This window comes from Cydia amplana, chromosome 3 (assembly GCF_948474715.1).
Source record: "Cydia amplana chromosome 3, ilCydAmpl1.1, whole genome shotgun sequence".
Taxonomy (NCBI): domain Eukaryota; kingdom Metazoa; phylum Arthropoda; class Insecta; order Lepidoptera; family Tortricidae; genus Cydia; species Cydia amplana.
The window spans coordinates 12,799,611-12,822,998 of NC_086071.1; the positions used below are offsets into that span (position 1 = coordinate 12,799,611).

A 23,388-nucleotide genomic window follows, 5' to 3' on the forward strand; every position below is an offset into this window, starting at 1 on the left:
TTACGCTGTCTCGAGTTTATCATGTTTTCCCCACCTCAAAAAGTGCACAGCGCCGCTAAAGAAGTTTTCACTTCAAAAACTCTTGTGTTATCTGTCCGGCCGTGTTCTTCTACAGGTCGTGTTTTTCAATTTCAAACCATTCTCGCAAAATTTTGTTAGAAGGTTCAATAATAAGATTTTTTTGTTCAGTTAGTGAAACGGCATAACAGTTAGAAGAGCCGAGTTCTAGCTCACAATACTCACAAATATAGTAGTTAGTAGATAGCAACAATTTCGCTGGAGAATAATGTTAATAGTTAATATTACATTTAAAACATTTCTAGCATACGAACACCTTTACAAAGGTACAAAGCACAGCTCATTTTAATAATTTCCATGTGACGTCACTGCAATCCTCTTATTTCATTTGTTACGGACGCGAGAACGATGTCCGCTGACACGACTGACAACGCACAATCTGTCACACGTGGGGGTGATTCATAGAAGGTAGGATCCTATAGAAGTGGTATAAGCGTGCCTCCGTGAGGGACAAAACATAGGCAATGCGACACTATGATTGGTCGAATTTATTTATTGCCCACCATAATCCATACTAATTTATGGTGGGGAATAAAAAAAATGTGAGACTGTGACAAGGACAAACAATAATAGCGCTTTCGATGCTACTCCTACTGAAAGATACATAAGACTATCCCGTTCGGTCATTTCCCCCCACCCCTCATGCCTGATCCAGTTAAAATACTAGATTCATGGGGTGATTCAGTACTCACTTGTTTGTCGCCATTACACCGGCGCTCTTCGACTTAGTCGAGAGATCTTAACATTTTTTCATGTAGGTATTTTTACAGCAGAATTAAGTTATATTATTGGTTATATTATTGGTTGGTTGCCGAGACATACTACAGAAATGCGAGGATAAGGTAAATGAAACAATTTGGATTTCCCTCCTCTTTTTAGGGTTCCGTAGCCAAATGGCAAAAAAAAAGAACCCTTATGGATTCGTCATGTCTGTCTGTCTGTCTGTCCGTCTGTCCGTCTGTCCGTCTGTCTGTCCGTCCGTATCTCACAGCCACTATTTTCCGAAACTATAAGAACTATACTGTTGAAACTTGGTAAGTAGATGTATTCTGTGAACCGCATTAAGATTCTCACACAAAAATAGAAAAAAAAAATTTTGGGGGTTCTCCATACTTAGAACTGAAACTCAATTTTTTTTTCATCAAACCCATACGTGTGGGGTATCTATGGATAGGTCTTCAAAAATGATATGGAGGTTTCTAATATCATTTTTTTCTAAACTGAATAGTTTGCGCGAGAGACACTTCCAAAGTGGTAAAATGTGTGTCCCCCCTGTAACTTCTAAAATAAGAGAATGATAAAACTAAAAAAAAATATATGATGTACATTATCATGCAAACTTCCACCGAAAATTGGTTTGAACGAGATCTAGTAAGTCGTTTTTTTTAATACATCAAAATCCCCTAAATACGGAACCCTTCATGGGCGAGTCCGACTCGCACTTGGCCCCTTTTTTTATATAAGGGGCACAACTTATCTGCCATGTTCCTTAAAATTGTGTCATATCAAATAATGATTGTGAAGTAAGTACAATAAGCTATATCTTTATACACCTAAGAGATAAAAAAGTTAAGATTTTGTAGTCTTCGAACTTCCCGTCCTCCAAAACCGTACAGTACAAAACTTTTCACGTACCGTATTAGCTCGTAGCCAATTAGGTGAAAATTTCCGAGCATATTCGCAAAAACGTCTTATTTTATCTTATTTAAGAATGTATTTATTCTATACCCGTATACTGACCGTGACCGTAGTTCTGGCATAATATACTTACCTACTTTAAAGTTTTGACATGGCTATGTACATACGTAAAGTGCTAAGTGCGGTAAAGTAGCACCATATATGTACTTACTGTAAATTTTACAGTGTCTAATGTTAATAGGTAGGTATCCTAAAGTTTAATACCTTCTGGTTTAGAAACCGCAATTCGCAAATCCTCGGCAATATTAGATACCTATATGAGAAACAAGTTATTATTATGTAAAAATGGCAAAGTTCAAAAATAAGCATCACATCAACAAAAAGTAATTTTTCGGCCTTTTTATGAAAGAATTATCACATATATTATACCTATTCTACCCCACGCCGTTTCAACACCCAACACTGTTAAACCGTTAAACCCTGTTGAGCTGTTGAGCATTTGTAAAGGAATTGGAGATATTTTTCTTAACTTTACATAGGTCCAGCCTAGAGGCTTAAGACTGATGTGCGCTACCGCCGCTTACGCTGCCGTTTTTCTGGCTTTATGGATCAACATACGGATCCTCAAAAATCTGTACCTTTCGTAACCGGCTTATGCTTATCGAATCGTATCGAAGCGCCTCCTAGGTAAATATAATACTCCTTTGAATTTCTGATTAAATATAACTTCTCTTTCCATCGCCAGTGAATAAATTATACTACTGAAACAGGTACCTAAGTGAATCTTCTCAAGTATTTCATTAGAAGCAATCGCTTCCAAAGTTGGGCCTCGCAGTAGATTCTAAAAGCAATTAATGAATCAGTTCCAAAGTAAAGGAATACAAGAGAAGTAAGACCATAATGACAAAGTTTCTTTTGTATTCTGTAACAAGTATAAGTTCCGCAAATGATTTTCAGTATTGATGAACTCCATTTTAATGGCGTTAGTCATAATCGCGCTACAATCTGTTTGTCTTATTCTGTCATTTTTATTTATGTATTTGTAAGAAAGAGATAAACCATAAATTAACTAAGGTTAATACGAGTAAGTGCTAAGTGTGTCATAGGGATGAGTGTGGCTACCTTCACATTGAGGCCTGTTTACACATTAATTAGTGTTTGTTGCAAGTTTGCTACTGGCTATACTCGCGATTAGTGGCAAATGCATGACCCCGCCATAAACACTAATCAATGTGTAAACAGCCACATTTATCCGTGTGCCACACTTACCCTTTATGACCTTAATTGAAGCTTCTAAAGTTTTATGAATAAGGGGGGAAATGTTTCGTGGATTCAAATCAGTAGGTGTTAATTGGGTCAGTTTATGTATGTGTGTAATAGTGTTCTGTATTGAGATGTTGAATATTAAACCTCTACATTACTGATTATTGCTTATTAACTCGTGTAATACGAGTATGCTCATTTGAGAACCCGAATATCCCACATATTAATTTAACGATTGATCTGGCTGATTGGGGTACTTGAAAATAATTACATAACATCGAAAAACAACCTTAGTATTTCGTACTCCCAATTTTCAAAAAAATTAGGAGACCTAAAATCTCCACGTGAACTCATTCTAATTAATGAAAGTGATAAAGTGTAAAAACGCGAATGTTAACGTCAGATTTCAATGAAAAAATACGATTAATAATGATGCTGCTGACACACATTATTGTTACCAATCGGAGCCGAGTAATAACTCCATCCATCTAATAAGATGGATTCATACATAATGCGACATAAGGCCCTGACAAAAATCTAGAAGTATTTTTTATTTCGTTTCTAACCGCTTCTAAACTAAACTTCGTTTCTAAACTAGACACCTTTCGAGCTAGTGGCCCACCCTATTAAATAAAATTTTCCTACATAAAAAAACTGTATGATTTGTTCTCCTTCTATATTTTAAATACTTATAACGAATAATTTGACTAATATTCGAAAACAAAACTGCCCCGTAAACAAAACATCCGTCAGTCGAAGAGGTAAAGAGATAGTCCTAGGCTTATGTACGGGCGCACGTCTATTACTTTGCAAGCGCAGGCGCGGGGAGGTCCAATTAACGCGCGTATTAACGCGGGCTCATGGGCGCTTGCGTAATTAAATATATCCACAGTAGGTCAGGTAGGCTTAAATATTTTCTGAAACAGAATATACAGCATGTAACAAAAATAGTGGGGATCCGTTTTTAAGGGCATAATTGGTATCATGTTTTGATTAGGAAAAATAGAAGAAATAATATTTTTGACGCGTAAATTTTTTGGCTTTTGTATGGAAGTTTGGCTTTTGTTTTGTTGGCCGACTTGGACGACCTGCCCCATAGATTTTTTTTTATCGCGCCCAAAAAAAAACTTCTACTTTTGCCTAATCAGAACACGATACCGAATATCTTAAACACATTCCCACAATTGTTTACATCTTGTATACATAAATAATAGTCCTGCAAAAACAAATAAAACCTTGTTTTTGGTGAAGCACACTAAGAGTTAACGTCTATTAGCCACAGCGAAATCACAACATTTTACGACTTTGGAAGTTGGTAATGTTGGTATAAATAAGTACTTGCAACTCTCGCGCAACAGAGAGTTGCGCTCCGCAGTCTGTCGAGCCGGGGCAGAATTGTAACTGCAACGTCTGTTTTATAAAGTAGTAACTAGAGTAATCATAACATTTCCCAGAAAAAAAAATCTGTTTTTAAGATAGTAGTGTTCAAAGATCAGAGCCTAACCCGATAAATTTTTGTTCTTGCGGGTGGACGATTTAACCTACTGTTGTCGAGTTCTGTACCTCAGGGTGAGTATAATTTGAACGCGGATCATGTCGCGCCAGCGAGCAATCCGAGGACGTCTTCTGACGGGATTTGCTTAAATATTTAGCCGCTATGTTGATCCGTTTGATTCCAAATGATATTTTACTATTATTACTGTCTAATCTCGGCTTATTTGGTTAACGGAATTAATAATTCGGGTAGATTTGAATAATTGCCAGACTGTTACAATCACATCTCATTTACAGACACTGATAAAGTCATCATCCTATTGAAGACAACGGCTTATGATGATGATAATCATAAAATAATGTTTGCTGTAAAATTTACATTTATTAAATACAATTATTGTCATATTGCAAGATAGACAAATATTTAGTGTCGTAAATGATGTTTATATCCTATAATTAAAACTTTCAACAATTAAAACCCATTATTTCACATTCAGACAATCCACTGTTTTCATTAAAGGTAACCATGTAAAACGGTAATTTCGTTAAATAATTGTTTCTATAGTAGTCGTTACCGTTTATTAAGGGCCATAGATTTCGCGGGTCGTCGGGGTGCAATTACTCGGGCATTATTCTTAAATTATTGCCACTAATATGTCGGGGCTCGGGGCCTGACACCAAATTTCAGTGACGTCTCAAATACCTTCGCAGTCATTTTGCCTTGCCTTTGGATGTGTAAATTGTGTAATTAGAGGGTTTAACGTAGCACATTCGTGAAAATGCCGGTTTAGGACTTATATGAATGATAATTTGATCTTGAGACAAATAATTAATAATTCAGTGTGTACTAATATCTACTATAGATATATATAGGTAGAAAGGTAATTTTGTCAATAATAATACATTTATTTTTATTATATGGACTGATCCATAGTTATTGCAATATATTAGATCTTCTTCTTCTTTGCCCAGCCTTTGGAAAGTGCCCAATCATGACAAGAAATACTAGAGCAACTCGCTGAGCAAAGCGCTGAAGTAGGACTAACAATGAACACAGAGAAGACCAAGGTTATGTTAAACCACACCAAAAATCTTATACTCGTCCATGGAAAAGAGATTGAATATGTCAAAGAATACACATATCTAGGACAAATTATAACAGGTTCAAACATGACGAGTAAAGAAATTGAAAAAAGAACTGTCGACGGATGGAAAGCCTACTGGTCATTGAGAGACATTCTAAAAAACCAAGATTTACCATTGTCTTGCAAATCAAAGGTATTTGATATGTGTGTTCTACCATGTATGACATACGGATGTCAAACCTGGGCAGTAACTAAGAAAGATCTCCAAAAGTTAAAAGTTTGCCAACACAACATGGAAAGATCAATCTTATCTGTAAAAAGGAAAGACAAAGTAAGACTCACAGATATAAGAAAGAAAACTAAAATTAAGGATATATCAGCGACTGTAAAAATGTTAAAATGGAAATGGGCTGGACATATGGCAAGAGAAGGTAAAAATAAGTGGGACAGAGAGGTAGTGGAATGGTATCCTAGAGATGGAAAGAGGAGAAGAGGGAGACCAATAAGGAGGTGGTCGGATGACATCAAGAAGCATGCGGGAGTAAACTGGATTGGGACAGCACAGAATAGAGAGCTATGGAGAGAGCTGGAGGAGGCCTATGCCAAGAAGGCAGACTAAATAAGTAATAAAAAAGCAATGACATTAAAAATATATTTATTAAAATTACTTAAGAAAAATGTCAAATGAAATGTGAATCAATTTAAATGTAATATGTAATGAATTTTATTTTTTGGTCAATAAAGGCTATTCTTATCTTATCTTATCTTATCTTCTTCTTTGCCATGTCCCGTTATTTGGGGTCGGCCCTCCTCGTACCAAGGCGCCAGGTTTTTCTGTCCTGGGTTGTCGATATGTTGATCTGCGCCCGCTCCATGTCTCTGGTAACGGTTGTCCACCACGTTGTAAGAGGCCTCCCTTTGCCGTTAATTTTCTCTGGGATGGCCAAGGCTTTTTTGACTGCATACTCTTCGTCACGTCTCATCACATGTCCGAACCATCACATACGGCTTTCAGCCATCTTTTCTGCAATGGGAGCGACCTTGAAAGATCCTCGTACATATACATTACAATATATTAGATACAATGACTTAAATTAAACTAATAACTACTACTTAAATAACGAAATTAGAGGTGCTCCTCTATAATATTGTCCATCTGCATGGCTTTCCACTTTTTGACAATTGAACAATCAAAATTGTCAACAACTGTATTCAGAAGGCAATCCATAAATGGTAATATGGGGTTTGACCTCAATTTTATACAATACAATTGAGGTTAAAACTCTCAGTGAAGTTCAGTGAGCATATAAATATTTTACTCCTGAGTTCCATGATATATTTTTGTTATTTTGAACCATTGAAAAATTTAGATTTTGAATATGTTCATATTTATTTTGTACTTAGGATCTCAGTTTAACACTCACGGCTGCCGGCCACATAAAATGTACACAAATCGTGTAGGTTCACATACTTGCAAACATTCCTCAGTGTAGTTTCAGGTTCTGGGACTCATTAACTCCGTGGTAATGGACGGCAGGTGGGGCTCTCGCACCCGTATCCGTACCCGCTTCCTTTGTTAATCGGGTTTTAATCGCTTTCCTATCCCTAAACTAAAATCGTAAATCTGCAAAATTCGTCCCAGATTCCGTTGCCGAATTAGGCATCTTTCGAAACTTGCTGCATAAATTACGTGGAGATAAGTTATTTCATTCTCAGTTTCGTTGAAGATTGCTTTTTTATGCCGAAAATTTGGACCGGAAAACAAATTGTATCGACAGCTAATTAATTTTCTTTTGATTCAGGCTTTTGTATTACCAAAGAAAACTCAAACTTTATCTGGATCTAACGATAATTACCAATATTTCATAATATTGATTCCTCTTTGATTTGGATCAAAGACAATATTGTATGCGAGAATACCAGCTACTGTCATGTAAATGTAAAAGTGGCGTATACATTTATACCTACTATTTGTTTTTGGTTTAAAGCAACATGTGACTATCAGAGTTAAATGTACTGAATGTTACAGTACATATTGCTCGGCCAGTTAAGACGAAAATATACAGTTAACTACAGGCAGCCAGACAGAGTGTTGACCGCAGTTGCCGCGACACAGATCGGCACTCACAACTTTATCAAGCATCTGTAGCAAACGAGACCCGCAAACATACCCATTTCCTTAACATGTCACTACTGTGCCGGTGTTTGAATAAATATTTTATACCAAAATAAGGTAACCTAGTCAGCTAGATTTTAGTCCCTGAAACTCCGAGACAAGGTTATAAATATTTATAATTTATGAAAGTGAAGTGTAAATAACATGGCTAAATTCAATAATAAAATAATCCCATTAGGCATATACCTACAATTTACATAAAACACCCAGACGCCAATTATACAAAATAGTAGGAGTCATTACAGGACATAACACACTAAGTAAACAAACACCTAAATAATATGGGAAAAACAGACAGCCCCATCTGCAGAGTGTGCTTGGAAAAAGAGGAAACAGCAAAACATATTCTTCTGCACTGTAAACAGGTAGAAGTATACAGGAACCAATACCTAGGGACTCCGAGCACACTGAAGGAGGCAGTTAGCCACCTGAAGACACTGCTAAGTTTCTTGGAGGAGCTGGGGTGGCTAGAGTAGAGCTACTTCGTTTTTCACCCAAAATAGGCTCAACACAATTTATTTTATTTTATTTTATTTATTTAGAAATTTAATTCAGGCAACAATGGGCCTTGTTGCCTGAATTAAATTAAATTACAAATACCATCAAATACAATGGTTGTCGACTTGCGGAAAATGCCCAGTAATACTTACTAACTATACCTATATGTATATTGTCTACAGTACATACATGTCAGCCATTTTGGAATCAAATATGGTCATAATTTTCGTAACCTGTACCCCCAAGCACCTAGAAAACGATACCCATGACAATTTTTTAACGTAAATGTACATGTTCACCATCTTGGATCCTAAAATGGTCATTATTTTCGAAATTGCACCCTCTACAACCTAGAAAACGATACTCATGATGACTTTAATGAAAAAGTATATGTCCGCTATGTTGGATTCTAAAATGGTAATAATAATAATAGTCAAAATACGCACCACCAAGAATCAAGAAAAGTTGGTTCTTGGTGGTGCGTATTTCGACCATGATAACTTTTACGAAAAAGTGCCTGCTTGTCAGCCATAATTTTTTAACATTTTAATTTGTGATTTTACCAAATAATAAGTACCTGTTCTGCTAATTGGGGCAGAGAATTAGTTCATGAGTTATAAATGGTAACTATATATTATATTTGTATGCTTGCCACTTTCAAAGCCAATATTCCAAAAAAAATATACTATATTTCGATTTTTATTTGTCATGGTTTTTACACATTTTCAACTTGTGATTTAAGTATAAGTTATGATATAGAAAACTATGTATAATATTTTGTACTTAAAACATTTTTATTTCGACATTAGCAGTTTTGTTGTTACTTCGTCCATTTTTGTAATAACAATAAAAACTGCAAAACACACAAAAATGTCGAACATAACACCTGACAGGTCCCCCTTCTATTTTTTTTTCTTATCTGCACAAGTTGTATTCTTTCTTCCGGTACTTTGCGCTTAGAAGTCGGACTACCAGTCGATTTTACCCAGAAGTGTCTACTTACGTTTCTGACCAAATTTCCGAAAATTCAGCTCCCGTCGCGTAGCTTGTCTCAATTAAAGAGACGTAAGATGCGTAATAAAGGGCAATTTAGCTGATTTATTGAAACATTTATTATAAGCGTTCACAGAGGTTAATTGTAGGCTTACTGTTACTAAAATCAAGCCTCAACTCGCTTACTGGGGCGTTAAACGTACCGTAGTACGCAATATAACGCTGCGATAGGGAGATCAAAAAGCAGTTACAAGTTACTATAGAACTAAAATGGGGTTTTTATCACAAAGGGGTTGACGGGTATTAAGTTTTACATGTGAATGCAGAGAAGAAAGGTATATAAAGTTCCACTTAGATAGTATATTTTTTATTAATCAATATCCCTTTTCAGACAGCTCATATAATTGTGGAAGTTGAATATATTTGAAATAATTTGAGGTAAGAACTATACCGATCGATAGTGCAAACTGCTAGCAACACATTTATAAAATAAAATCACTTTCAACGCGTTTGGGTTAGACTTATTCACACGAGTAAAACAATTATTTTACTGGTTTATCAAATGAGTGAGTTAAAGAGTTTGATAAATAAATAAATAAATATTAAGGACTATCTTACACAAATGGGCCTAGTCCCACAATAAGCTTTATTTTATTTTTTATATTAAACGTAAGTTGGTATGTAAATATGTACTTAGATACAGTTTTAGAAATATGAATACACTTTATTATGTATAATTTAATTCAAAGTATGCGCCAGCAGGTAGGAAAACTTTTTACACTTTTTAAAATGAAAAATTAAATCGCGTATCTAAGTGTCTCATATATATATGAGCTTGGAGGCAGTAAATTATTGCCACAATTAAAGATCTCCACGAAGATCTCCTACTACGTAATAACTACCTTACCGTGTTTTCCAGATTCCGTCCAGATTCTCATCTAAAAACTCTGTGTTTAATTCATCCGTCCACCGTCCACCCAACAGCCTATATTCCTTTCCTTACACCCGGGGACGGGTACTACCTCAGTTTTATAACCATTACGTTTCATTACACTGCTGAAAGCTAATTAATGTGTTGGCATTAGTTCTAAGTGCATCTCCGGTTCCTTCAGCTTCTAGTAGTGTTCAGAACACAATTTGATTCGTCTACAGGAAAAACTTCCAATATTAATCTAATCATAATAGTTTTTAAATGAAACAAGCAACAACGGTTGCACTCCGGGAGTGCTGATAGAAGTGAAAACTCACCTCACTATGTTAACGACGCCCGGTAACACGATACATAGGTACGTTTAGCGGAGGTATTCAATTCATTAATTATATATTATTATCATTCTCAAATAAGATCACACTTTTTCATTGACGTGTTTATTTACATACTGCCATGACAACGTCAAATTATTTGAACATAGGTAAAGAGTCTTGAAAAGGAGTCCGCAACATAAATGTCAAATAACATTGAGTTTTTCTTTATTGATTTAAATGCCATTTAAATTATGAGTGGCCACCTTACGGGTCTTATGGTCACGTGATCGCCTTACGCCCCTTACGGTCACGTGATCGCCTTACGCTGTCTCGAGTTTATAATTTTTTCCCCACCTCAAAAGTGCCCAGCGCCGCTAAAGAAGTTTTCACTTTAAAAAAAAAGGAAAATGAAAATATTTATTTTAAATGTACCTAGTTATGGTTGTATGTGATTCGCGCTATTTACTAATAGCGCGAATCACGTGTAAGGTAGGTACGTCTACTATATTCGCCGCATTTCGCCAGTCCACAAGCACACGGTAAAACGCACAGGTTATCCTGGCAAACCTTCCGTGATTTATTTTATTAAAAACCCCATTTTATCCCAGTAGGTAGATGAAACGCTGACGCGACTAGTCGTAAACTTGTCCGGATTTAATAAAATTTATTCAGCTCCGTATTTGGGACCGACATATCATAAATTCCTTGAAATACTTATATAGTTTGTACGTCAGTTTAGAGATACTAAAATAGGAACTTTAGAGCTCGGGAGAAAATGTGTCACCATTTATATGTGTCCCTTTGTTTCAGCTTTTGAGTAGTGGACAGTAAGGGCGCGTGTACACGGTGCCGCCTCTGCGCCGCCGCCGGCGGGCTTTACGCGTCTCGTGTACATAGCGCGGAGGTGCGGCGGCGGCGCGGCGGCGGCACCGTGTACACGAGGCCGTGCGGCGGCGGTGCGGTATCGGCGCGGAGGCGGCACTGTGTACACGCGCCCTAACGCGTCGTACCCACCTTCAACGGAGCTAGTGCCAATCCCTACTCACTTGGCTTTTGGTGTCGTAAATTTTAATAATTAAATTATGCTTTGAAATCTGTATCAAATTACTGTCATAAGAGTGTAAAGTTTATGGCATGAAGTACCTATGTTTTATTTCCGTATTGTGTTTTCGTGCGTTCAAATAAAGCAACAAAACACGTGAAATATTACAAAATAATAAAAGATAGATCATAAACCTGCAATAAAACGAACGTAATGTAGCTAACAACTGTGATCCAAAACGGTCACCCATCCAAGTACTGACCCCGCCCGACGTTGCTTAACTTCGGTCAAAAATCACGTTTGTTGTATGGGAGCCCCACTTAAATCTTTATTTTATTCTGTTTTTAGTATTTGTTGTTATAGCGGCAACAGAAATACATCATCTGTGAAAATTTCAACTGTCTAGCTATCACGGTTCGTGAGATACAGCCAGGTGACAGACGGACGGACGGACGGACGGGACGGACGGACGGACAGCGGAGTCTTAGTTATAGGGTCCCGTTTTTACCCTTTGGGTACGGAACCCTAAAAACGACAGAATAACGTCTCACTTATAAGTTAACCCTTTATATCCCTCAGGATGATGATAAGTTTTGACCCTCTTTCTTTATTTTTACTGTAAGTTTATCCTGTATGTATTTTTACCTAACCAGAACCATTAGGACTATTAAGAGTCAAGGAGCCTTGAACTCTCCACGTTGAGTTATTTGAGTTAAATTAAGGGTTAATAAATTATCACGATATTTAATATATAAACAGTATATCAATATATAAATTTTACTTAGATCATTAAAATATAATAAAAAAAAATTACTAGTCGAAAATATCACAGACCTTGCAATAACTTTTTTAATACAATTGCTCAAAAAGTGCCACATTACGTAGACTAGCTGTTTAGCGTTCGTCAAGTTGTTTTTTGCGAACTAGTGCTTTTTACTATTCAAGCTTTTTTAAATTTAATTCTGACCGTAATTGATACGTCCACACCAAAGAGTTTGGATGATCAAAAACTGTTTGGATGATCAAAAATTTATATTTTGCCATTAGACATATTTTACGTACACCAAAGGCCGCCTCGCAAAAAAATGTAAAACGATTAAAAATAGAAAAAAAGTTTTCACACGCAACTAAAATTTATAAACAACATTTAACGCCATCTACAAAAATGACGATTTTTGCTGCGTTGACAACCCCCATACAATCCATGGGGTTGCCAGTATATCTTCTTAAGTAGACTCGTCTGCGCCCAGCCGGCGCCTGATCCATGCTCACCGCAATTTGCTTCCAAATTCGCATTCCTACGAATTTTTGCGGCATTATTTTTAAATTACCAGCACCGGCTTGATGGCGATTTTATTTCCTGCGGCTGTTGCAGGAAATGAGGAAAACAAGACACTGTGGATGGAAATTTGGATGTAGCACGCTTTGTGTCGGTTTTTAGCCGCCGGCCACGGCAGAGTTATGACTTGACCTGGATGGTTTTTTACATCCAATTTACGTTAAATCTAGAGAAATGTTTGAAGTAAGCGAACTTTGAAGTTCGTGTCAGTTTTTGGGGATCCGCAATGCGCAACCTTTAACAGAAATCCAATTTTCTACAGTGATTGCGAATTTAATCAGTTTTTCGACCGCTGTTATTTTATATCATGTCTCTTATAATTTGATGTTTCCTGCGTCGCATTTTAAAAAGCTTAGGTTTATCTAGTAAGTAAGGGTTAAATATAAGATACTGTTTCAGCTAAAATTGTCCCAAAAGCCGCAAATTATTAATAATTCTACCTAGTATACAGGTTTTGAGCAGAGAGAACCGACGAATCACTTCACAATGTTTTGTCAGACAAATGAAACTTAAGAGATAAAGTGGTCGTAAGGGGTATCCATAACCAGAACCAAAATAAACTGACAGCAGTGTGAAAAGTTATTTTCCGATTAGGTTTTATTTAAATTGATTTCATACATGAAGGCTATAATCTAGCCTTTAGTTTGGCGACATACCACAACCAGTGATTCAATCTTTTCGTGACTGCTCTGAGCAAAACTTAGAGAGCAAAACGTAGGGGAGATCGGGGCAAAAAGTCCCGGGGGTAAGTTGTTGGAGCCGCGTAAGCACACGCCACGCAAGCGCTGTGGCGTCTCTCATAAGGATATGTCTACGCCAGTGGTGGGCAAACTTTTTTCATAGGGGGCCAGAAAGTTTAGGAAATTTAAGTGGAGGGCCAGAATTGTAGCCAAAATTTATTTTTATTTGCGATTTACTTTTGAATCGTGGGCCAATGCCATATATATTAATTATTTCATAGGACCGGCAGCGGGCCGGATAAAATCCATTCGCGGGCCGGAGCTGGCCCGCGGGCCGTACTTTGCCCACCACTGGTCTACGCGCACGCATCCGGTCTGCACAGGCCTGAAGTCGCTGGTTCCATTCCGGCCTCGGCCACTCGGCCACTTTTTCTTTAGTATATGACATCTATTTCAATGTATAATTTATAAATTCTACACAAAAAAAATTGTAGTAGCTAGTATACTTAAAACACAATTGAAATAATATTTAATAAAATAATTTCAGTTGTTCCCTAATTATTATATTATATTGTTTAATACACTAGCAGCTGAAAGCTGAAGCGTGTATATCACTGCACTAGTTTTTTTAACGATTAATGTTAATTTTTTTCTTGTTTTAAGTGTTTGTCAAGTCTAATAATAGTGTGTGTAATTATAAAAGAATATTTTTATTTGGCCTATGAAGATTACAGTTACGTTTACTATGACGCGATTTGAAAATCTAAATTCGTTAGATAAGTTTTTTTTATCACAAATATAGCTGTATATTTTACGTACACAACATATTGAATATCCATAATAAGACTGAATTTGGGATATGTTGAAAAAATTCCGCCTAGGTTCTCCTTTCTGACCCAATGTGCAAGTTGCAGCGCTAGAGTTGCGGGACGGGATGTTGCCGGGACATAATTGACAGCAAAACTTGAACGTGACACGTGACAACGTACGATTTCTACAACTTCTACAAGATTAGACTTTTCTGAGACGGTTTTCAACCAAGTCTCGGAGCGACGACGTACGTACGTTGCTGATACGTTTTATAGCTAGTAAAAGAGTACCTACTTTAGGTAATAAACGAATATTTGACCACGAGTTCACGTAGTTCTCTGACAGTATACCGTTTAACCAAATTCTTAGAACAATAGAGTAATCAGAAATATAATTATAGTCCTCTTTAATCCTGATTCCAACTCCATTGAACTCCATTCGGGGAAGAATTACTTATGGCTGCCTAGAAATGAAAAGATCGCAATCGGACTATTTCGTGGAACGGTTTTATACTTACCCGGGCACCATGTTTAATGTGAATAAAATACAAAGAAACACGCCTACTTTGTGCGAAAAATATTGGAAATACTATTCTTAAAAACGATAGAATATATTTATATTGTATTTTGATTTATTTTAAGTGCCCTTTCTGAGGTAAAGCGGTCGTTCACACCGGGACAGCTTCTTCAGCTTTTCTTAGCTCAAGCTATTTCTATAGGTACGTACAAAATAAAGTACCGTAAAACTACCCGTTTCTATTCCAGTACTACACCTAGGTCTACAGTTTCAATAAGTATTTTAGTATCAAAACCAATCTTTTCTTTTTTTAATCTGACCTAATTCTCTAATTTATGATAATATTTTGCCTTTTTGTGTTTACAAGTTTTCATTCCTTTCGGGCTAAGTGATTGAACGTAAGTATTTTTTTTAATTTCCATTAAACAGGTTGAAATTTTAATCACCAACATTTAGCTGACACCAAAAAAATTTGGCTGTCTCATAGAAATCAGCGGCATCATAATCATATCACATTAGCCGGAATGTATGAAACATCCAAGTAATTTTTCGCGTGTTCGGCATTGGTCCCATAATGAAAGTTGTTCAGAATGACCTACATGATCACGCCTCAGAGTTTGGTCAGAGATAACAAAATCACCCTGTATGTATTTTAAATACCTACTTACTGCAGAATTTCAATTCAACATTGATTAAGTATTTAGTTTATCAAGAGCCACAAAAACCATAATTTTAACGTAAGAATTCCTAACAAATTGACGAATATTTATAAAAAAAAGTCCTCTCTAACAAGTCCCCGTAAAAGGGCCGATGAAAGTTATGGGGGTAGGGGAAACTCTCGTAAATAGCAGAAAGGGCGAATAGGGATAAAGGAATAATATATCAATACGAATCTTTAATATTCGCGCTGCTACCGTAAATCATAACGAATGAAACTGGCTTATAAATCAAGTGGGTTTTTTATGCGTGTAAAGAAGCGACAATGTTTGCAACAATAATTTTTATAGAGAATGCTTAATGCTTATTACATACAGTGAGAGATGCAGGAAGTACCTAAAACTAATTGAAACCATATGTATCTGCATGATTTAAAACATACTAGATGTATTTATTTTGCTTTTTTTTTTCGACGTTTCGTCTCGCCCAGATTTAATTTCAAAAGTATATGAAAAATGAATAGAAAAACATCAAGCGTATCGAATGATGTGTTTTGTGTTCAAAAAATATTGCAGACATGTAAGCACCGTGTGGTTTAAATTCCAAAAGCCATAAAACACAAGATATGTGATGATCCAGTGAAAAAATGATCGTATCATAAAACGTTGGGTACACTCAATATTCGCGGTGATAGCCAGGCGGCGTCGTGTACGCAAGTGACACATTTACATCGAAATGAGCGATCCGGGCCACTCTCAAACCCGTTATTTTACCGAATATACAATTTGCTTAAAATTTCAATACGAAATACCAATAAAGGGAGCGTCGGTTGGCATCAGACGAGCGAAAATGTGACTTTTATTCATTCCGTTCCGTGGCACGAGATCTTTAAATCGAATTCGGTATTCAGCCAGAGTCAGTTGCAATGTCATATTACTGCTATCTTCATTGAAAAATGCCTTCGGGAAGATACAGCGAAATGCACTTAATCTTTATTTAAAATTGGCCTCAGTTTTAGGGTTCCGTAGCCAAAATGGCTAAAACGTAACCCTCATAATTACGTCTTGTCCATCTGTCCGTCCGTCTACTATAAGCTATATTTTAATGAACTTTGGAACATAGGTGTATTTTTGCGAGCCGCTTCGAAATCTACTTAAACTGGGTATGCAGTTTTTGAAGTGAAAACTTCTTTAGCGGCGCTCGGCACTTTTTGAGGTGGGAAAAAAATGATAAACTCGAGACAGCGTAAGGCGATCACGTGACCGTAAGCCCCGTAAGGTGGCCACTCATAATTTAGATGGCATTTAAATCAATAAAGAAAAACTCAATGTTATTTGATATTTATGTTGCGGACTCCTTTTCAAAACCTATAGTTACCTTTTTACACACTCTTTCAAATAATTTGACGTTGTCATGGCAGTATATAAATAAACATGTCAATGAAAAAGTGTGATCTTATTTGAGAATGATAATAATATATGATAAATAAATAGAATACCTCCGCTAAACGTATGTATCGTGTTACCGGGCGTCGGTAACATAGTGAGGTGAGTTTTCACTTCTATCGGCACTCCCGGAGTGCAACCCGTTATTTTTATGAACAATTTGTATTCACAGACAAGACATCCTCTAGACTGAGCATAGTAACGTTACCCCCTCTGCCACTATATACGGTAGTTTTACTCCATCTTCGAGTCAAAGTGTCAGAATCCCGTGCCGTGACTGGTCCGTGTCTTTGAACGGACCAATCACGGCACGGGATTCGCTCACCTCGTTCCCCCGCACCCCCGTATTTTTGGCAGCATCGGTTTCATGAAATAATTGCTCTATTCCTAGTCTATGTTTGTATTCCACCTCTGGAAAATTACATCTCACACACAAACGCGAAAATAGAGAAAAATATCCAAAGCTCACATGATTGATGCGAATGTCAAAGGCTGCGAGCTCTTCCCTTCCTGTTGACATTGTTCGTTTACACAGCAAGTGTAATTGATAGGCGGCCGTAACACCGTTTAACGCGAATGAGTGGGTATGAAAAGTTGGGTCTGACAGTGATAGAGGGCCTGGGTTTTTGTCTCGTTTACGGGGCATATGTTTGCATCCCTGTCGTGGATGCTATTGAAACTATGTTATTAACCTTTTGGACGCCAATGACCGATATATACGCACCGCAGGTCCAACGCCAAAGACGGATTAATCGGTCATAGACCACAGAGCAACATAGACCTAGGTGCATATATCCAAGTAATAATTATTCGCTAGGTGCACGACTGGTGCTGCCCTCATTTTGGCAGACTTTCTACGTTAAATCTTATGGCGTAAAATTAGTTCAAGCGGCTGCCGCTAGGACTAATGTCAGACATTCCATAAGATTACCTGTGTTTGTGACGATCAGCGCCACTTCCCCCTCCACCGACTGCGCACCTTGCCAATAATGGTACGTAACTAAGTAGTTAGTAAGTACCATAGACTAGGAATCCTCTAGACGGAGTTTAGAGCAATTATTTCATGAAACCTATGCTGCCAAAAATACTGGGGTGCGGGGTGCGGGGTGCGGGGGACGAGTTGAGCGAGTCCCGTGCCGTGATTGGTCCGTTCAAAGACACGGACGTCACACAAAGACACTTTGACTCGAAAATGGAGTAAAACTACTGTATATTTGTGGCAGAGGGGGTAGCGCTACTATGCTCAGTCTGGAGGATGTCTTGTCTGTGGTAGGTACATAACGTCTGTGGTAGCAACGTACGTTCAATAATAAAAGACAGGATTGCTTAAATTAAGTCAATTATTTTTTCACCACACCAACCGGTAAAATCTCTCTTGATCGTTCGAAAATTGATGAGAAAGTTGCATTTTATCCACATGTGGGGCAAAGTATTCTGATGCAAATTTTGAGTTGTTTCCTTATGTTGGCTGGTAGAATTGACTTTTAAATGATGACTTTGAATGATAAACATTTAATATTAACGTTACGCCAGTATTTTAAACGAACTCGCACTTCACCGGTTTTTTTTTATATCATATTTAAATTAATTTTCGATATTATATTAACTAGATAAAATAGAAGCGATGGTGGCCTAGCGGTAAGAGCGTGCGACTTGCAATCCGGAGGTCGCGGGTTCAAACCCCGGCTTGTATTACCAAGGAGTTTTTCGGAACTTATGTACGAAATATCATTTGATATTTCGTACATAAGCTTCGCTTTTCGGTGAAGGAAAACATCGTGAGGAAACCGGACTAATCCCAATAAGGGCCTAGTTTACCCTCTGGAAGGTCAGACGGCAGTCGCTTTCATAAAGACTAGTGCCCACGCCAATTTCTGGGATTAATTGCCAAGCGGACCCCAGGCTCCCATGAGCCGTGGCAACGCGAGGAAGATGATGATTAACTAGATAAAATACCCTATAATTGTTAAATAAAATAATAACCAGTACCTATCAGTTCCCATAAAGTCCAACGAATTGACGCAATTACGACAAAGTAGTGAATTAGGATCGTCATTTTTTGCGAGGGGATGGTAATTGGCTGAGCCAGCTGCAATGATCATAAATATTTTCCCCAGCAAACCGCCCTGAGGTTTTTGGGTTTGTTTAAAGTCCCTGAAACCCTCATAAATATCACCATCTGTGTAAAATCCCCATGAAAACAACCAGTGGCAAATGAAATATTTAAAAATTATTATGATGGTGCCATAAAGGTGAAATGCTGAAAAAAAAATACTTTGAAATATGTAGAGGTTCTCATATCTAATTACGTTAGTAGTTTTAACGTGTTTATATTATGACACAAAATAAATTATGTTAGTTATTAGGATTGCGAAACCAATTGCAGTTGGTGGATTCCACTACATCTATATTACAGTCTTAAATCACTAAACATCGCGATATTCGCGATTAATGTAATACAGAATGTAATTTATTAATGTAATAAAAAATACAGAATGTAATTAAATATGTTTCTTTTTTATTTATTATAAATAGTTCCTAGTCCCGTTCCAAAAAGTTCAACCATTATACTCTACGTTATCGCATAGATAATGTTCGATCTCTGAACGTTTCAATTTTATTGAAAGGGTTTGGTTTACTTCTGAACGTCGGAATAAATTTACAGCTTCCAATATTACAGAAGTTTCACAATAGACTCTGTCTCAAACTCAACTTCCTTCCAAATGTCGTTATTCATGACTTTTGATAAGAAATTTAATGAAAATCACAATTATAATTCTCTATAGTCTTAAATTTCTACTTCATCAGAAATTTTCGCCATCGGTTCGCTTGCAGCATGAATTTATTTAAAAACAAATTTTTCTTCTACTTTTATCATAAATTAAGATAAAGAATACTCTCACTATTATAAAATAATACGGGAAGATACGTTGTTGCACCCTATAGCAATATAATCAGAGGATTTTCCATTATTAGGACAGGTAAATGTTTTATCTGCGCCATTCTACTTCAGCAATGTAGGTACCTACCAACCTTTTCACTTATTGCGTTTTTCTAGGGATAGTTCCATAGTTCCCAAGAGTATTGAAAACACGTCTGTAAATTGAAATGGAAAAGGGTCGAAACTCGTAAGGGCAATAACTATAAGTTTGCCAATTGTAGATGGGCACCGGAAAGTTAGAACGAAGGGTATGGGAAAATGGGAGTCAATTCGTTTGCTCGTTTTGTGAAATTTACTGACAATATTTTCCTGTGATATGAATTAAATGAGGTCGGAGGTTTCTTATGATGTCAATAGTCAGCTGTAGCTGTATTATTCGTGTTCGTAGTCGCTTTCATAAAAACTTCGCTAACTTTAGGGATTAGTTGCAAAAAACTGTGTCAACATTAGAATAATGATGACTTTAGTTAAAAAAATTGCGTGTTTATTATTATTTACATATGAAACCTAATCGAAAGCATTTACTACCTTAATGAAATTGCGGCGCAATGAATGCGTAAAAAGTTTGTAAAAATAAACGATTTTGTTTTGACTTTATACGAATGCTTATAACATTCAACTACGAAAATATGACTAAGTAAATTGCGCTAGCCTACGATTGTCGATCTCACTTGTACCGCACATAGATAACCAATAAACTAGGCTTTATTTCATTGTTTTAAGAATTGACGTCTTTGTTCTCACAAAATGGATTTAATATTTGGCCAGAAACGCTGACAGTCTTCATTTGTGAATAAATTGAGTGAAAATCTGGCCGCTGAGTTCCGAATCAGATTCAACTGACTGTATCACGACAATATTGCGTTTCGTGCTTGATTGCTCATTCACTTGTAAATCAATGTTCGTTCATTGCACACTTGATTTACGTCGTCAAAACAAAATGTATGGTAATAAAAACGCGCGATTGAATATGGAAAACGTGTAACGTCATTATGAATTTTGAAATTGTTTTTCCATTTGCTGTTTCGTACGCTGGATCCCTTTGGTATTTACGAAATTACGTTTCCAATGAATAATGATTTGAATTACAAATACTGTTGTGATTTGTTTTCGTTTAATGAAAATAATTTATTTTTTGCTTACCATTTAGTAGGGAATAAGCTAAGATTTAGAATGTCTGTGCCAGTTAGATTGTCGATGTGTAACTTATGCAGAAACCGAAATTAGGTAGAAATTATGTTTGGATCGTATATTTCACATTCACACTAGCCACCATCATCATCGTCACTTATGTATTGACGTCATTGTCAATTTTCGAATTTTTCAAAATGATCTTCGTTCACTTTGGTTCTCTGTGAGATGTTAGTGACTTAACAATTAGATCAAGTACCGTAAAATGGGGTGAGTAGGGGCAAAACTGACATTCAAACCTCGATAACATTTTATTTTTACATATGAAAACTGAATAGTGTATATAATAAGTGTTCCGGACGCTTGTATTTTAGTTTTTATTTTATTTTGGGTAGTTCCATTTCATAACTTTGACGATAAACAAGAAATCCCACGTCACCCCGTAGTCCCTCGTAATTGGGGTGAGATGGAATTTCATACTTTACTGCTACTATACTATACAGGGTGCCCAGTAATTAATGGATAACCTTCTAACCACCGACAGGGCACCTTAGGATGGTCCAGAAAATGCACTTATAGGTCTAGTAAAAGTTTCGTGGTTTTCGACATAATCGCACTTTTCTAAATTTGAAGTATGGTGCTAGCTATTAAAAAAGCAGCCAAGTGCGAGTCGGACTCGCCCATGAAGGGTTCCGTATTTAGGCGATTTATGACGTATTAAAAAAAAACTACTTACTAGATCTCGTTCCAACCAATTTTCGGTGGAAGTTTACATGGTAATGTACATCATATATTTTTTTTAGTTTTATCATTCTGTTATTTTAGAAGTTACAGGGGGGGGGGGGGCACACATTTTACCACTTTGGAAGTGTCTCTCGCGCAAACTATTCAGTTTAGAAAAAAATGATTTTAGAAACCTCAATATCATTTTTGAAGACCTATCCATAGATACTATTAGATACCCCACACGTATGGGTCTGATGAAAAAAAAAATTTTGAGGTTCAGTTCTAAGTGGGTCGTTCTCGCATTTCGTGCAAATCGGTGTTTTCGGAAATTTACCAAAAATGTGGTGGCGTTTTCAAATATCTGTTAATGCAAGGTTGTAACATAGGGCCTAAAGTATATGTCTCTCCAATGAACAATTCTAAAAAGATATGTATTTTCTTTATATGTACAATTAACACCCAATTTTTTCATTCATCTCTACATGTAACGCGTGAATATATAACTTTGACCTACATTTTAACCTTAAGATACTACAAATAGAAAATTCGTTGTTTGTTCAATAAATGACTTATTTAGTTATGTTTTAAATCGTATAATATTAGAAGCTAGAAATAAATAATAAAAACTATACAGCCTTATAAGTGTATGGTTCAAGTAATTTCTTCATTACCGACGCGAGAAATAGATTAGCTATATTTTGCTATATAGCGAGGGTATATAGCGCCTACCGCCGATGCAACACATTGTTCGTCAGTCAGTTGGCCGCGTGATCTCGTAGCGGACGCCCGTGTGCCGCTGTTAGCGAAAATATATACGATCTCTCGGGTCGGGAAGGAGTGTGGTTCTCGTTAGTCTTCATCGCCATCGCGTGATTTATACAGTAAGTAGCAAGTGTACATTATTATAATTATACGTAATGAAGTGTTTTAGTGTCCCCTTTCAGATGGTTTATTCTGCAAAATTAAGGTCTGATGCCAACTGATGTAGGCGACAAAAACTTCCAAAACTTCATTCATATCGGTTTCATTCACTTCTTTTCCTTCTAATTTTACTGGGAAAGGTAATGAATGACTTAAGAAGGTAATGATAATATATTCGAGGCAGTGCATTTAATGGAAAGAGGCTTAGTTATTATAAATATTACGTTGTTATAAACATTTAAAACTGTATATGATAATAGGGGAGCCCAACCGGGGAGCCTTTGTAGTCTAAGATGGTCGACCTTCACCGATATGTCTGACGGATGAAACTTACATATTATGAAAGAAAATATATTCCTGAACATAAATAAATAGGGTTGCTTAAAGAAATATGGTCAAAACTATGTTTAATTATTTTTTGAAAAAAAAAATTTTTTTTTCTTTAAATTTCACCGATCTGTCTGACAAACGAAATAAGTTCCAATGGAAAGTATACAACTTGTACAATATAAATCAACTAGGTTGCCTATCTTTTTCCGGTCACTATTATGTGGTTATAGGGTTGCTTGCGAAAATCCGGTCACAAATAAGGTTTGCCAGGCTTTTAAATAAAATAAGAAGGGAAGACTTTTAGCGATAACTCATAAACGGCTTAACTTATCAAGTTCGCTTTAATTTTGTTTGAATGAGTTTATTAAGCACTATTTTTA

The 23,388-nt window shown here is 36.6% G+C and overlaps 1 long non-coding RNA gene across 1 annotated transcript in view; it reads left to right on the top strand.

The window, feature by feature from the left end:
* Positions 1-1,070: 1,070 nt before the first annotated feature.
* Positions 1,071-23,388, top strand: part of LOC134662860 (uncharacterized) — a 299,277-nt gene continuing 276,959 nt past the window's right edge. The window contains exon 1 of the long non-coding RNA XR_010098092.1: positions 1,071-1,252. This is a non-coding gene — a long non-coding RNA (uncharacterized LOC134662860). The remainder of the gene's footprint in view (positions 1,253-23,388) is intronic.